The following is a 12,420-nucleotide window of genomic DNA, read 5'->3' as shown; positions in this document are numbered from 1 at the left end:
TATAAATAGAAATGCACACTTCTATAGTTTCTATAACAGTAATATCTGGTAGTAACATATTTATAAACATTAATCACATAAGATTAAGGAACACACCAACATTCATGATTGGATACACACATATTGAAAGATAGCATCTGCACGTTCTATGGTCTTTCTTATAGCACTTATAGGCAGCCGCCCTGGTGGAGTCTGGGTTGCTCTGAGCTCATTGAGCACATTGGCCTTCACATTTTTCGTTGGACTGGTTTCCCCCCCTTCCCTCAAGCACTAGGTGACCCTAGTGACCCTCATAAGCCATCCCCTTCCCTTATCCCCCCCACTTTCCCTACCCCTGCAACTGGGTGCCTTGGTGGCGACCTTCTATTATGGTCTTCCACCTCCACTCCTGCTTAGTCACAACAATATCAGTTTTTATTTTTGCACTAACCATCTTTACTATCCAGTCCACCTTCACTTTTAATTATTAATTCACTCACATCCCCAGTATTGGTTCACTTGATTGACTCACTCATCACTGATGCTTCCCATGTTTACATCAGGAGTGCTCAATGTTCCTGGATCTGTCGGGGGGCATTGTCTGCGATGGGTGCCACCGTTGTCTGTGATGGGTGCCGCCGCTGAACATGCACCCTCAGTTCCCGATATTGATGCCCTTAGGTGGCTCACAATCCCTGACATTGTGCCTATAAGTGATCTTGTTTAAAATGGGGGGGATGTTTTCTATCTATCCTCCCCTATATTGATACAAGCTAGTTTACTTAGTTAATTTACTCTCCCATTGCAGATACATCACAGGTCTGCTCCTGAAGAGCTGCTTCCAATCATGAATGTTGGTGGATTCCTTAATCTTATCATGTGATTAATGTTTATAAATATGTTACTACCAGATATTACTGTTTTAGAAATTGGCACTATGGAAGTGTGCATTTCTATGTATATGAAATGTAATGTATATAAACATGTATCCATGTATTATTAAATATGCTATTATCCGCCATTCTATTCATTTTGTTACCATGAACTTCATATAAAGTCCCACCCTTTCTGTTGCATCTTTTCTTCTTTTCCTGCTGCATTTTTGCTCCTTTTCCTCATAATGATAGGGATGGAGGCACATGACCATACCCGGCCATTGCTTCATTCAAAGTCCCAAATTCCCCAATTCCCCCTTTTTATGATTACCAAATTAGTGTATATTATTTGGTCTTTGTGAAAGTTATAGAGTCTACAAACTATGGTGCCAATCACTGAAAATTGATCACACCTGATGTACTGAAGACCTATCTAATTTCTAGAGACACTAACAAGTCAGGAAAGTACAAATCCCCCCCCCCCCCCATGACCCCTTTTAAGAAAGTAGACATTCCAAGGTATTAAGTAAATAGTATGGTGAGTTTTTTTAAGTTGTAATTTTTTCCCACAATTCTTTGCAAAATTAAGATTTTTTTTTTTACAAAATTGCCATATTAACAGGTTATTTCTCTCACAGGGCATATGCATACAACAAATTAAACCCCAAAATACATTCTGCTACTCTTCCTGAGTATGGCGATACCACATGTGTGAGACTTTTACACAGCCAGGCCACATACAAAGGCCCAACATTGTAGCACCTTCAGGCGTTCTATGAGCATAAATTACACATCTCATTTCTCAGCCACCTATTACACTTTTGAAGGCCCTGGAGCACCAGGACAATGGAAACGCCCACAAAGTGACCCCATTTTGTAAAGCAAACACCACAATGTATAATCTATAATGCATAATGAGTCTCTTGAATGGTTCATTTTTCTAGGAGCATAAATTACATATATAATTTCCTGGCAACCTATCAAGTAATTTCTGCTAAAGGGACAATACCAGTTGTGTAGTAAAAGGGGAAATACGAGCTTTAGAGGCCAAGCTTTTTACAGTAAAGTGATACTACGAGTTTTGGAGGTAAATTTTTGTTGAATAAATGATTAAAAGGCAATTTTTGTGCGTTTTTTTCAAGTATATCATCTTTATCTGTAGACATGGTTTGAATTAAGATTTAATATTTGCCTGTTCAAATCTGCTGAGAAAGGAAAATTTCCGTGGTATACTTTCTTTTACACAAGAATGTAATTGTGCTAACTTTTCTCCTCACAGGGTTTATTTATTTATTATTTTAAGTGTAAAGCTTCTGCATATTTTGGAAGAGGGGGCTATATATACAGTATATCTATAAACACCATTTAGTTTGGCTATGGCTAAATACTGCATACTAGGGATGAGCCGAACACCCCCCAGTCAAATAATTTGTGCGAACATGCGAACACCTTTAAAGTCTATGGGACACAAATGTGAAAGATCAAAAGTGTTCATTTTAAAACTCTTATATGCAAGCTATTGCCAAAAGTGTTTGGGGACCCGGGTACTGCCCCAGGGGACATGTAACAAAGCAAAAAAAAGTTTTTAAAATGGCAGTTTTTTCAGGAGCAGTGATTTTAATAATGCTTAAAGTGAAACAATCAAAATGAAGTATTTCTTTAACCACTTCAATACCAGGCACTTTCGCCCCTTCCTGCCCAGGACAATTTTCAGCTTTCAGCGCTGTCACACTTTGAATGACAATTGCGCGGTCATGCAACTCTGTACCCAAACTAAATTTTTATCATTTTCTTTCCACAAATAGAGCTTTCTTTTGGTGGTATTTGATCACCACTGGGGTTTTTATTTTTTGCTAAACAAACTAAAAAAGAAGACCAAAATTTTTGAATAAAAAAAAAGTTTTTCTTCGTTTCGGTTATAAAATGTTTTCTCCTTCACTTACGGGCACAGATAAGGCGGCACTGATGGACACAGATGAGGCGGCACTGATGGGCACCGATGAGTTGGCACTCATAAGGTGGCACTGATGGGCACTGATGAGGAGGCGCTGATATGTAGAATTGATGGGCACTGATAGGCGGCACTGATATGCAGCACTGACAGGCGCCACTGATGGGCACTGACAGGCGCCACTGACAGGCGCCACTGATGGGCACTGACAGGCGCCACTGATGGGCACTGACAGGCGCCACTGATGGGCACTGACAGGCGGCTGTGATGGGCACTGACAGGTGGCACTGATAGGCAGCACTGATGATGAGGTACTGATGAGGTTTTGACAGGTGTTACTGTAGGGCACTGATTGGCAATGTGATGGGCACTGACTGGCACTGTGGTGGGCACTAATTGGCATTTTTTTGGGAACTTTATTGGGCACTGATAGGCAATCCTGAGGGGGCACTGACTGGGTACCTTTTTTCCACATCTGATGGGGCTGTGCTCGTAATCAATGTGCTGATTATCATACGTATTTTAGGGGGGCCCATGCTGTTTTTTTTCTTAATTCTGTCTTAGGGCTCCCCTTAACCACTTCAATACACTATATTATATATTGTATACTGCACTATATACCCTGCACTGTATTATAGATATTACACTGACTGCACTATATACTCTGAACTGCAGTACATATACTACATGAACTGCACTATATACGCTGCAGAAAAATTGGGCCTTAGGTGTTGGTGTTGCCACAACACTGTAACCCTTCACAATTACAAAAATTGTAATTACATGGCCCTGTTAAACAGGGGCAGAAAAATTGGGCCTTGGGTGGTGGTGGTGGTGCCCTTAACCAAAAATATTGTTGGAAGCTTGCATCATCAAGATTCAGGAGGAATAGGATAGGGAGCATAGGCAGTCTTCAAGGGATCCCAGATCCATAGCAAATATAATCAGTTACATCAGCATCAGGTATTGATAGCTGCTGATCCAGGACTGATTCATTTTTATAAATGTGATCCTATCAACAGAGTCTGTGGACAGGCGTACTCTTTGATCCATTACAAACCCTCCAGCAGCACTGAATGTGCATTCAGATAGCACGCTAGATGCAGGACAGGTCAGTAGCTCGATTGCATATTGAGCAAGTTCTGGACAGTGGTCCATTCTCAAGACCCAGTAACCCAGTGGATTTTCGGTTGGAAAGGTCTCCAAGTCTGCTCTTGCCACTAGATATTCCTGCACCATATAATGCAGACGCTGTCGGTTGCTTGAACCTATCAGACCTTGGCGCTGACAACTGAAAAATTGTTTAAAGGCATTGGTTAGCTGGCCACCTTCACCACCATTCCTCTGGCCGAACAAAGCCTCAGAAACACGTTGTCCAGCACCAGGAAATGGTAACCTCCCAGGGTCTGGAAAGGCGTTACACAAACTTTTCTTCAAGGCCTCCTGAAGATGTTTCATTCTCTGCTGCCTCTACGAAGGCAGGGTGAGTTCTGCAACTTTACCCTTGTAGCGTGGATCAAGAAAGGTTGCCAGCCAGTAATGATCCCTCTCCTTGATACCATAAATCCTAGGGTCCTTTCGCAGGCTTTGCAGAATCAGGGAGGCCATGCAGCGTTTGCAGAGGCATTCGATTCTGAGTCTTCTGGGTCACTAAGGATTACATTATCCATAACTATTGCTTCCCAACCACATACAACTCCTTGGGTTTCTGGGGACTGAAAACCATCCCTTGAAGACTGCTGCATGCTATCCTGTACATCTATGCTGACACAATCCTCCTCCTCTTATTCTTCCTGTGTGTTTGGCGGCCCTGCAGGAATTCTATCTGAATAAAGGGGGCCTTGAGAGGAAAGGAAGCCCTCCTCTTCCTCCCACTGTTCTGTCTCAAGTGCCCTGTCCATGATTCCACAAAGTGTGTGCTCCAGCAGGAAGACTAGAGGGACAGTGTCACTGATGCATGTTGTTGCTCATGAAAAAAAACAGGGAACGGGGGGAAAGGTGGAAAAGAGACCCAAAGGGCCAGGACAAGGATTCTTCAGAGAGGAACACCCAATAATACAGAAAAGTAAATAGAATTCTTTATTAGAAAAAACAAAAATTCCACCCACAGTAAAAATTGTTAAATACCACGATACCTCCACCACATAATGATAACATTATCATATACCAGGTGATCACCACGAACAGCACCCCTCAATCATACAAACATTCACCCACTATTTGCCAGTTGACAATAATCTGAAGAGATGATAAATTACCTATAAGACCTATCAGTGTAGCAAGTAAGACATCTTCAGTTATTGAGAGCAGTTTGGATTAGTACACCTATTGGTACCTGCCCTAGTACAGTAACCAAGAGGGAAGCGGAAATATACTGCGGTAACACCGTACACTAGATCGGCTTTAGTGAGGAAAGCAAATGGATGAATGAATAGATTCATTTCTATCACCCGAGTCTATGTGTATGGGCTCCGGTGGGAGTTCACTTCATTAGCTAGCTTGTACACTCACTAGCCGGTATACAGGTAAATGGTATGAGATTCAATTTGCATTTTCCAATGAACCTATGGTACAAAACCCTAGAAATGATTCCCTAAAAAAAAAACTCTTTAAAAAAATCACAAAAAATTAACTATTAAATATCTCAATAGGAAATGGGATATATCCTCCCTGAGATCTCATATAGATCATAAAGTTATTCCTAGAGGACTAAGGGGGAGAGTGGTCCCTGCTGGTCACCTCCATTCACCTAGATTTCTCGATAAATGGAAAAAAAGCTGCCAGGATCGTGGAATCGAGGTGATGCAATTAATTGTTGAGGAAGAACTAGCACAACTGGAGGAAATTCAAATAGAGACAGATAATAGTATACAACTCCTGGAGCCCTTTAAACAGGACCAGGAGTTTGAAAAAAACTGAATGAAGCCCTGAAGAAAGAAGTAGAGAGAACCCAAAAGAATCTTAGAACTAACAAACAGGAGAAATTTAAACAAAGTATTGCTGACTGGGAAAAAGACGAGGCATTTGACCTGACTATACAAAGGGGCAGAAGCCATTCATGCATAATAAGAAGTAGGAAGAACTCGACCCCCCTTAAACGTATCTCATCGACTGACAGTGAGGAAGAACCGTCTAAGACAGTGACTTTTTTAGAGAAAGGACAGGGAGGGAGAGACAGTCCAGGCTCGTCACTGGGACCATCTCAAACTACTCAGAGAGGAAAACGCAAACCTCGAACACGCGCCACAGACAGGGAGAGAGAAAGAGACCAAGGAAAAAATACGAGGGAATTGAGAGCCAGCACACAGAAACGATTCCCCTCTAGAGATTCAAGATATGAAGGTGATTAATCTCACAGACTTTCCCCTTGATAATCATATCTCTTTACTTAAAAAGGGTCTCTCCTTCTCCCCCAAGTCTGTGATTTTGAGGTGTACAAGGACGTAAGCCTTTTTTTACGAAAGATAATCTTTAAAATATTGGCACGACCAATGCCATAATACACAGACTGTGGATCTAAATAATCAGGAAGCATTGCAGAATCTGGTATCCCTGCTTCAGGAAAACACAGACTCAGATTCTGATTTGGATCTCCAGTCTGATCCAACTCCCATGAATAGACCCTCTAATCTGACCATCAAATCTCTAAAAATGCCCCCTTTATCTAAGCACAAATGGATAAATCTGTTTTTGGACCAGGTACAAAAAGACCTTACCAAAATAAATTGGAACTGGAGGGGTCCTGACAATCTGTTCAATAAAGAGAGACGTGCCTTGAAAGAACTTCAAGAAGCTCCCAATATAGTGATAAAAGGTAGTGATAAGGGGGGGTAACATTGTTCTTATGTCAGGACAACAATATGAACAGGAGGTGATGTGGCAACTATCGGACATTCATACGTATACTAAATTAACTGGGAACCCCTTACCTGCGATAGTATATAGTTTAAATCAAGAACTGTCTTTTGCCTTTGAAGCTCATCTGATTACAAAAAAGGAACTTGACCACCTGTTGGTAGGTGAGTTTAATACTCCGACACTGTATACCATCCTCAAACTCCACAAGTCCCTAACTAACCCTCCGGGTAGGCAGATAATCTCTGTCATCAAAGGACCCCTGGAAAGGATAGGCAAATATATGGATGCCCTGATTAAACAACTAGTCTATGACTTACCCTCCTTCGTTAGAGACACTAGGGATGTCCTAAGCAGATTTGAGGATGTGCCCTGCCCAGGGGGGGCCCTGCTCATTGGGATAGATGTTGAGTCGCTATATACACATCGATTCCCCATGAATGGGGCCTACAAGCAGTTTACCACTTCCTAGAAAGAAGTTACCCACTTCTTGCGGCCCAGAATGAGTTAATTGTCAAACTATTAGAATTTATATGGACAAATAACTGTTTTCAATTTCTGGGCTCTTATTATAGGCAACTGAGAGGTACCTCTATGGGCGCCCCATGGGCACCCTCATTTGCCTGCCTACACCTGGGACTGTGTGAGGAGGAGGTTGTTTATGGATCCAACCTGTACCTCAGCCACAGCAGGCTGTGGCTGAGGTACATTGATGATATTTTTATGGTCTGGGGAGGCACAGCACAACAGCTGGATCTCTTCCTAGAGGAACTCAACACTAATAACCAAAATTTACGGTTCACTTACAACTATTATCAGGATTCACTGCCTTTCCTTGACCTACTCATTAATGTACATGGAGGATGTATAGTGACCAAGACTTTCCGCAAACCAACGGCGGCTAATACCCTACTTGAGGCCACGGGCCATCATCCCCCCCTCTTTGATCCAGGGTAATTCCGATCGGACAATTCCTTAGGATCAGGAGGAATTGCTCACTGGATTATGACTTTCGCAGAGAAGCCTCTGAGCTATATGGAAGATTCGGGGAGAGAGGGTATCCGCATAAGCCTATCCGTAGAGCCAAGAAAAGAGCTATTAACACTAACAGAAAGGAACTTCTGAATACTAGGTCTACTGCTGATCTGGAAAACCCCTCTGAACCCCCCCATTAGAATCATCCCCAAGTTCGGCTCTCAGTGGGAACAGGTGAAAAATATTCTTATCAAACACTGGCATATTTTTGGTGATGCCCCAATTCTGGGGAAGTTTATTGGGGAACGTCCTATTATGACAGCACATAGATCTCAGAATCTCAGAGACATGCTGTCCTACTCTGAATATACAAGGTCCCCTAATAGAAATTGGCTGACGGACCTACCTCCCCTGAGGGGTAGCTTTGCGTGTGGTAAATGTTCTATTTGTAAATTCGTGGAGAGGATGGACGTGCTCACTGATTCTGAGGGTAAAAAACAATTCAAGATAAAGGATTTTATCAACTGCTCTACCACACGGGTGATTTATATGATCACCTGTCCTTGCAGTAAAATATTTGGGCAAAAGACAACTAAAGATCAGAATCAGCAAGCACATCCAAAGTATCCTTAAAAAGGAAGACTAACGCCCTCTCTCACTACACTTCAAGACACATGGAGGTGATCCGAGTGGTGTTCAGGTCAAGGGCATATATAGACTGAACCTACCTCTCAGGAGGGGGGATTTCAACAGAATCTTTTATCAAAAGGAAAAAATGTGGATCTATCTTTTAGGGGCCCTTCAACCTTTTCGTTTAAACAATGAGTGTAACCTGCCAGTATTTTTGGACCCCTAGATAGTCTTGGGGTCTAGGTATGCCTATACTGATGTAGGTTCTCCTCGTCTCACACAATTCTACTACTTTTCTTTTACTAAACATACCCTCCTCTTTTCTTACCTATCCATTTAATACTATATCTGCGCCTACTAGCAGGGATGCTATTTGCCGTATTATTCCTGCTTTGCCCTTTGTTAAAGCAGGAATAATTGGAGGGAGTCACCAAATGAGCTAGCTAGTGGTTCGGAATTTATTCCATACTTCCCTTTATTTTCTGGGATCATTTCGGTATGGTCTGAAAGGCACCTTACTTAGTGATTAATCCATTTGCCTCCTAAACCTACTGTTTATTAATAATTAATAATTAATTAGCAATTCTTTTCTGGACCTTTTCCAAGCTGGCAGTGTGTACTCTCATTCTCTTATCTCTCTTTTCCTTTCTCTTCTTTCTACATATGTACTCATTCAATTTTACTATTATTTTCATTATTTCTACTAATTTACTTTATTATTCTAATATTATTTTTTATCTTTTATTTCTTATCTGGATAATTTGATTTGAGTTTTCGTGTTTGTGTCATGGGCTAATAGTATACTAGGTTTCTATGTCTGGAAAGTGAGCGTTTCCACAACTTCAATGAATGTTTGGGGTTAAATGACCAATGTGGGCAGTCTGAGTGATTGACTAATTGACTAACTATTTAGGAGACTGGAATCCAACACACATCTAGCTCTGATGAAATTTGCTTGCCGAATGAAACGCGTCAGTAGATGCCCTGTGCCCACCACGGACTTGTCACCCCCTCATTTCCCACTACTCCTGCCCTGGGAACAAAAGATTCAAGATGGATTTAAGATGAACACGGACGGCCACACTGACTTTCATCAATGACTGCAGCCTAAACAGCCAGTATATTTTACGGATGAGTTAATCTCTAACTGCTGTGAATGAACTTGCTCTTGACTCTTGATCCTGATGGAGTTCTATTAACTTGAATGGGACTATTAAGTCTTCACACACCGGGAGATCAGCGTCTGATGTGAATTAAGCTTCCGCCTTGAGCCCTTTACACGGGCTTCGATTCCAGCGCTGCACGGCCGGTGTGTGTGTCTGTCTGTGTGCTGAGCAGCTTGAGCAGTTTGAACCCGGTGAAACCAATGAATACTCCTATATGGATCAGTAAGTTTTATTATGTTGACAGTGTCTGGACACACCTAGTCGGCATTCCTAAAGGGATACCTGTTTGTGGGCATTTAGCATACCATTTATCTGTATACTGGCTAATGAGTGTACAAGCTAGCTAATGAATTGAACTCCCACCAGAGCCCATACACATGGACTCGGGTGATAGAAATGAATCTATTCATCCATTTGCTTTCCTCACTAAAGCCGATCAAGTATACGGTGTTACCGCAGTATATTTTTCATTATTCAAGACTGCTCCTGTAGCCCTCCGTGTGTCCTTTTGTCCGCTTCCCTCTCGGTTACTGTACTAGGGCAGGCACCAATAGGTGTACCAATCCAAACTGCTCTCAATAACTGAAGATGTCTTACTTGCTACACTGATAGGTCTTATAGGTAATTTATCATCTATTCAGATTATTGTCAGCTGGCAAATAGTGAGTAAATGCTTGTATGATTGAGGAGTGCTGTTCGTGGTGATCACCTGGTATATGATAACGTTATTATTTTAACTATGTGGTGGAGGTATTGTGGTATTTAACAGTTTTTACTGTGGGTGGAATTTTGTTTTTTTTCTAATAAAGAATTCTATTTAACCTTTTCTGTATTATTGGGTGTTCCACTGTGAAGAATCTTTGCCCTGGCCCTTTGGGTCTCTTTTCCACCTTTCCCCCGTTCCCTGTTTTTTTTTCATAAGCTTCTGTTTGATTCAGAGGAACTTGCCTGGGTAGCCTCATTAACTAATTATTCTATTTGAGCTACTGGCACAATACCCCCCATCCTTGGGTGGATGTAGGGTTTATATAACATTCACCTTTGCTTAGATACTGCTACACTCTCCTCTTGTGACTAGCCTTACAGACGATGTCTTCCTGTTTATCCATATTGTTTTTTTTATATTGTTGTTGCTCACCATCCTTGTGGCCTCCTCAAATGGTGGCAGGACAGTGCGTGCATCCTTGATCAGTAGCCACTGGAGTGGAGAAAAGAAGCCAAGCTCCCCTGAACCTGTCCTGGTGCCATACTCGCACAGATACTCATTGATGGTCCTCTGCTGTGTGTGCAGCCGCTGCAAAATTGCCAACGTTGAGGTCCACCTGGTGGGCATGTCACAAATGAGGCGGTTGGTGGGCAGGTTGCATTCCCTTTGAATGTCAGCCAGCTGAGCCCTGCCATTGTATGACCAGCGGAAATTACAACAGACTTTTCTGGCCTGCCTCAGGAGATCTTGTAAGCCTGGGTACCAGGTCAAAAAACACTGCACCACCAAATTCAGGAAGTGTGCCAAACATGGAACATGGGTCAGGTGTCACTGTCAGAGGGCGGGGAGAAGGTTGGTGCCATTGTCGCATACAACCATTCCTGGCTAAAGCTGGCATGGCGTCCACCACCTCTGAGCCTGACCCTGCAGAGCTGAAAGAATCTCTGGCCCAGTGTGGCTCCTATCCCCTAGGCAGGCCAACTCAAGCACCGTATGGCATCTTTTAGCCTGACTGCTTGTGTAGCCCCTTAAACGCTTACAGAGCATTGCTGGTTCAGAGGACAGTTCTGCAGAAGAGGCCATAGAGGAAGAAGAAGAGGGGTTGGAGCAGAGAGCTGTGGCAGAATCACTAGCTTTTTGGAGGCGTGATTCCCTCACCTACTATGTAAATGTAAGAGCGGCAGGGATGTGGAATTCCCCTCCACAGGCAGTGGTCTCAGCAGGGGGGACATCGATAGTTTAAAAAAACTATTAGATAAGCACCTGAACGACCGCAACATACAGGGATTTACAATGTAATACTGACATATAATCACACACATAGGTTGGACTTGATGGACTTGTGTCTTTTTTCAACCTCACCTACTATGTAACTATATGTGGCGGAACAAGCTCCAACAACACTGAACGCTGTATTGTATATTGTAAATTGTTGTTATTTAACCCATTCCTTTCTAGGGCTTTTCCATTAAATAAAGTGTATTTAAACCTTCAAGGTGTGTCAGTGATCTCGGGTCAAGGGAAAGGGCCGAGTCATCACAGGTGCAGGGCAGAAGGGACCCAATAAAAATACCAATGGCTCCTGCAGGGGTAGCGCTACATATCATTTCATCAACTCCAACAGACCAGACCTTATCTTATAGATTAAACATTTATGAGGTACAGTATCCAATGCCTTAGCAAAATCGAGATAAATAACGTCCACCTAATTTCCTCCATCCAATTTCTCACTTACTTCCCCACAGAACAGAACTCTATGTTATGGGGAATATATCCAATCATCCCTTTAAACCTTTACGTGGTTTCTGACGTTGGGAGGAGGGGCAGGGTTTCTGATCATGTGACCGCCGTGATTGGCTGTCACAGCAGTCACATGATCTGAAAAAAGCTCCCAATCGCAAGTAGAGTTTAGAAGCTTTATGTTAGCCGCCGCTAACTGTGCTGGGCACACGCTATCGGCACAGCTCTGTTTACATTCTGGTATGCATATTTGTGGCCGCTCTGTGTTAAGGCCCACCCACCAAGAGCCCGCATATATGCGTGCGGCCGGCGTGAAGAGGTTAACCATGCATTATAGAGGGTGCACAGACCTGTAAAATGTTGCTTTCTCTGTATACAAGTTGTCATTTAACTAGGAACAGCTTCTGTTTTTTTTAGCTTTTTGCTACAGAACTACTGCTGGGAACACTGAACCAAGTATTAGGCTGTCAAAAAAGAAAGTTCTTTCTATCCTTCTGATGAATTGCCAGCAACTAAAGTGAATTTCTCTAAATCTATTGTTGT

Source organism: Aquarana catesbeiana, linkage group LG11, assembly GCF_042186555.1.
Source record: "Aquarana catesbeiana isolate 2022-GZ linkage group LG11, ASM4218655v1, whole genome shotgun sequence".
In the NCBI taxonomy this organism is placed as follows: Eukaryota; Metazoa; Chordata; class Amphibia; order Anura; family Ranidae; genus Aquarana; species Aquarana catesbeiana.
This window is presented reverse-complemented; position numbering follows the sequence as displayed.